Genomic DNA, 5,570 nt, shown 5'->3' on the forward strand with positions numbered 1-5,570 from the left:
GTTTTGGCAGATTCTATTTTTCGTGTGTTCTTTGCTTATTTTAACGAATCTATGGCTAGTATTGGGGGTATGAACCATAGAGAAGTTGGAATATAGTAAGTTTAACACTAATATAAATAAAGAATGAGTTCATTACAGTACCTTGAAGTAGTGATTTATTTTCTTGTACTAATGGAGCTCATGAGATTTTCTGTTTAAGTTTTGTGTTGTGAAGTTTCCAAGTTTTTGGGTAAAGATTTGATGGATTTTGGAACAAGGATTGGCAAGAGCCTAAGCTTGGGGATGCCTCAGAATGTATCCCCTCTTTCATCTTCGTCTATCGGTAACCTTACTTGAGGCTATATTTTTATTCACCACATGATATGTGTTTTGCTTGGAGCGTCTTGTATGATTTGAGTCTTTGCTTTTTAGTTTACCATAATCATCCTTTCTGTACACACTTTTTGGGAGAGACACACATGAATTGGAATTTATTAGAATACTCTATGTGCTTCACTTATATCTTTTGAGCTAGATAATTTTGCTCTAGTGCTTCACTTATATCTTTTTAGAGCACGGTGGTGGTTTTATTTTATAGAAATTATTGATCTCTCATGCTTCACTTATATTATTTTGAGAGTCTTTTAGAACAGCATGGTAATTTGCTTTGGCTATAAAATTAGTCCTAATATGATAGGCATCCAAGATGGGTATAATAAAAACTTCCATGTAGAGTGCATTGAATACTATGAGAAGTTTGATACTTGATGATTGTTTTAAGATATGAAGATGGTGATATTAGAGTCATGCTAGTTAAGTAATTGTGAAATTGAGAAATACTTGTGTTGAGGTTTACACATCCCGTAGCATGCATGTATGGTAATCGTTGTGTGACAAATTCGAAGGATGAGGTGTTCTTTGATTGCCTTCCTTATGGGTGGTGGTCGGGGACGAGCGATGGTCTTTTCCTACCAATCTATCCCCCTAGGAGCATGCGCGTAGTGCTTGGTTTTAATGACTTGTAGATTTATGCAATAAGTATGTGAGTTCTTTATGACTAATGTTGAGCCCATGGATTATACGCACTCTCACCCTTCCATCATTGCTAGCCTCTTCGATATCGTGCATTGCCCTTTCTCACCTCGAGAGTTGGTGCAAACTTCGCCGGTGCATCCAAACCCCGTGATATGATACGCTCTTTCACACATAAACCTCCTTATATCTTCCTCAAAACAGCCACCATACCTACCTATTATGGCATTTCCATAGCCATTCCGAGATATATTGCCATGCAACTTTCCACCGTTCCATTTTTTATGACACGCTCCATCATTGTCATATTTTCTTGCATGATCATGTAGTTGACATCGTATTTGTGGCAAAGCCACCGCTCATAATTTTTATACATGTCACTCTTGAATCATTGCACATCCCGGTACACCGCTGGAGGCATTCATATTGAGTCATATTTTGTTTTAGTATCGAGTTGTAATTTTTGAGTTGTAAATAAATAGAACATTGATACCTTTGCAAGTCTCTTTGAATTATCGGTTTAGTTTGGCCTACTAGATTAATCTTTCTTGTAGTGGGAAAAGTGCTTAGCTTTGGGTTCAATCTTGCAGTGTCCTTTCCTAGTGATAGTAGGGGCAGTAAGGCACGTATTGTATTGTTGCCATCGAGGATAAAAATATGGGGTTCATTTCATATTGCTTGAGTTTATCCCTCTACATCATGTCATCTTGCCTAATGCGTTACTCTGTTCTTATGAACTTAATACTCTAAATGCATGCTGGATAGCAGTCGATGTGTGGAGTAGTAGTAGTAGATGCAGAATCGTTTCGGTCTACTTCACACGGACGTGATGCCTATATTCATGATCATTGCCTTAGATATCATCATAACTATGCGCTTTTCTACCAACTAGATGACTTGTCGCGCCAAATCCATTTGGCGCGCAAGACAAACTTGAACCAAGTACTAAAAGAGATTCCTTTGCCTTTTTTCAGCATACGGTTTTGATGTATACTTGTTTATCAAGTGCTATGAATCAATATAGAAATATTTTGGATTGTTTGTTGTGTAGGAAAGGCGAAGGCCCAATTTAAACTATGAACTGAAAGCAATTATTTTGATGAACTTAGGAGTGCATGTGGGTTTTTATCATATAATGGCCATGCTTTCGAGTGTATATGATATTGAAAGAACCCAAATGTTTGATATCATAGATAGCCGTATATGATATTCAAGAAAAATGAAGTACCAGTGACAATGAGAATAGGGACTTATCCATACCACCATCTTTGTCAACAAGAACTTTTCTTTCCCTAAACTTCCTGAACCTTTAGCTTGTATGGGTGCGATATTCTTGAAATGCCAAATTGTATGAGAACAATCATGATTATTTATGTAAAAAGGGGATATCTATATCTTCTGATCTGGAAGTGTTATATATGATAATAGTGTAACAAATACACATGTACATGTACGCCTAGTAAGTTTACGGTTTACAGGACACACATCGACCAAATATACAGCAAAAGTTCACTTCTGAATTTAGGCAAGCAACATAAAGAACTCATATTAAGATACAACCAACAACGTGTGCACATACAAGAAACATATGCATGTCAATTCCAGATATTTGAATGAACCTAAGTAAAATGTTACATGACCTTTTATGAAATTTATACTATACAATGCTTAGGCTGTAGCATTACCTGTTCCATTTCCGTCAAAAGAACAATCTGAACTCGGCCTACAGCTTTACACCAAAAACAAGATCAATAACTTGTAGGCATCACACAATGAACTTTGTAGCTACAGCAGGAGGTTTGTGACCAAATTATGTACTTAAATGAGCAGAAGCACACACACAAATTAATTTTTGGTCAATATTCAACCTGGTAGCAGATATATCATCAATATTCTCAGGTATATCATTACAGTACTTAATCCCCATCGACAATATATCAATTTGATTTATATCTTCGAACCTGCAACAAATCTAGAAATTAAAGAACATTGTTCAAAGAAGAAGATTTTATATAAGACATGAGAATGTAATATTCTAACTATAAATACTCTCTTGCACACCAAATAAGATAGCCTTATGCAGAACATATGAACGTGATAGTAGTGTTCAAGAGAGAGGGAGAGATCACTTTGTTCAAACTTTTCATCAAGATTCACCCTCTTCTCTTTTTCCTCAGGTCTGCACATGTGTGTTTAAAAAACATAAATCAAGGAGGCTGCATATTGGCAACCTAGATTGGGGACAGGTACCATGGCCAGCACCGTTTGGAACTCCAGCCTCGCTGTTCCTTCCCTCACTGCCATTCTCCTCATCCTCCCCTGCTCCTCCACACCCACCAAGAAGATCATGCCTCCCTGCTCGCCTAAATCCAGAAGCACGGCGCGCGGCAGCAGCAGATAGAAGGTCAGTGGCATGGGTGAGAAAGAACAGAGGTTGAGCCAAAGAGAACAACGATTAATGGTGAAAATGAGCAACGTACCTTAAGCCAAGCTGTCCACGGCAGCAGCGGCGGCGCAAGAACGGCAGCGACGCGGCCACAACAGGCGGCAAGTTCTCAACAAAGAAGAGCACAACCGCCCAAGAGGCGGATCTTCCACTCCTCTTCGCCTACCCAATCCATCGGTCTGGCCGTGTTGCCGGGTGCGCGGAGGCAGGGGAGGAGGAGAGGCAGGGATGGAGAGGGTGGTGGCAGGGGAGGAGGACGTGGCGGCGGCGGAGGAGACAAGGCGGCCGAGAGGGAGGAGGGAAGCGGAGGCGGCGGCCAGAGAAGAGGAATGGGGAGAGAAGAGATAGGAGATATTTTCACTAGAGAGGGAGGGGCTGCCCAATCCCGTGCTCGCTGCAGTCCACCCCAATCCTGTGCTCGATGCGGTCCACCCCTTTTCTCACCCGAGACACGCGCAAGACACACTACAACGGTGGACCCACGGGTAAAGAAGGCCCACCCATCATCCACTGAAGCACAAAACAATAACGTGGAGAGAAAGGAACGCTTGGATTTTTGACAGCGAGGTAGATCGTGTGAACGAAAATTACGGAGCGACGCAAGTGACGTGGCTGGTGCCGCTAGTTGGGCGCACTAGCTCATCCTTTATATGTTCAATTGCTCGGCAGTAATTTGTTCACCCACCGTAATATCTGCTATCATGAGAGAAGCCACTAGTGAAACCTATGGCCCCCGGGTCTACTTTACATCATATAAGTTTCCGATCTATAGTTCTAGTTTACTATTTATTTTGTAAATTTTATTTTACAATCTATACAACAAAAATACCAAAAATATTTATCTTATTATCTTTATCATATCTCACATTTGCAAGTGGCCGTGAAGGGATTGACAACCCCTTTATCGCGTTGGTTGCAAGATTTTTGATTGTTTGTGCAGATACTAGGCGACTTGCCTGTAGTTGATAACCCGCAAGTATAGGGGATCACAACAGTTTTCGAGGGTAGAGTATTCAACCCAAATTTATTAATTCCACACAAAGGGAGCCAAAGAATATTCTCAAGTATTAACAGTTGAGTTGTCAATTCAACCGCACGTGAAAGACTTAATATCTACAACAAAGTATTTAGTAACAAAGTAATATGGAAGTAACGGTAACGGTGGCAAAGGTAATAGTAATAGTTTTTGTAGTGATTGTAACAGTGGCAACAGGAAAGTAACTAAGGAAAGATCAATATGTGAAAAGCTCGTAGGCATTGGATCAGTGATGGATAATTATGTCGGACGCTATTCCTCATGCAACAGTTGTAACATAGGGTGACACAGAACTAGCTCCAGTTCATCAATATAATGTAGGCATGTATTCTGAATATAGTCATACGTGCTTACGGAAAAGAACTTGCATGACATCTTTTGTCCTACCCTCCCGTGGCAGCGGGGTCCTATTGGAAACTAAGGGATATTAAGACATCCTTTTAATAGAGTACCGGAACAAAGCATTAACACTTAGTGAATACATGAACTCCTCAAACTATAGTCATCACGGGGAGTGGTCCCGATTATTGTCACTTCGGGGTTACCGGATCATAACACATAGTAGGTGACTATTGACTTGCAAAATAGGATCAAGAACTCACATATATTCATGGAAACATAATAGGTTCAGATCTGAAATCATGGCACTCAAGCCCTAGTAACAAGCATTAAGCACAGCAAAGTCATAGCAACATCAATCTCATAACATAATGGATACTAGGGATCAAACCCTAACAAAACTAACTCGATTACATGATAAATATCATCCAACCCATCACCGTCTAGCAAGCCTGCGATGGAATTACTCACGCACGGCGAAGCATCATGAAATTGGTGATGGAGGAAGATTGATGATGACGATGGCGACGGATTCCCCCCTCCGGAGCCCCGAACGGGCTCTAGATCAGCCCTCCCGAAAGAGATTAGGGCTTGGCGGCGGCTCCGTATCGTAAAACATGATGAATCCTTCTTTTTGATTTTTTTCTCCCCGAACGTGAATATATAGAGTTGGAGTTGAAGTCGGTGGATCCTCAGGGGGCCACGAGATAAGGGGGCGCGCCCCCCACCCTCGTGGAC

The 5,570-nt window shown here is 41.0% G+C and overlaps 1 long non-coding RNA gene across 1 annotated transcript; it reads right to left on the minus strand.

The window, feature by feature from the left end:
• Nucleotides 1–2,531: 2,531 nt before the first annotated feature.
• On the minus strand, nt 2,532–3,845 carry LOC125524655. Its single transcript, XR_007290912.1, has 2 exons — nt 3,492–3,845; nt 2,532–3,374 (listed from the first exon to the last, which is right to left on the minus strand). It is a non-coding gene; the product is annotated as an uncharacterized LOC125524655 (long non-coding RNA).
• Between the last annotated feature and the right edge of the window lie 1,725 nt (nt 3,846–5,570).

This window comes from Triticum urartu, chromosome 7 (assembly GCF_003073215.2).
Source record: "Triticum urartu cultivar G1812 chromosome 7, Tu2.1, whole genome shotgun sequence".
NCBI classification, from domain to species: Eukaryota; Viridiplantae; Streptophyta; class Magnoliopsida; order Poales; family Poaceae; genus Triticum; species Triticum urartu.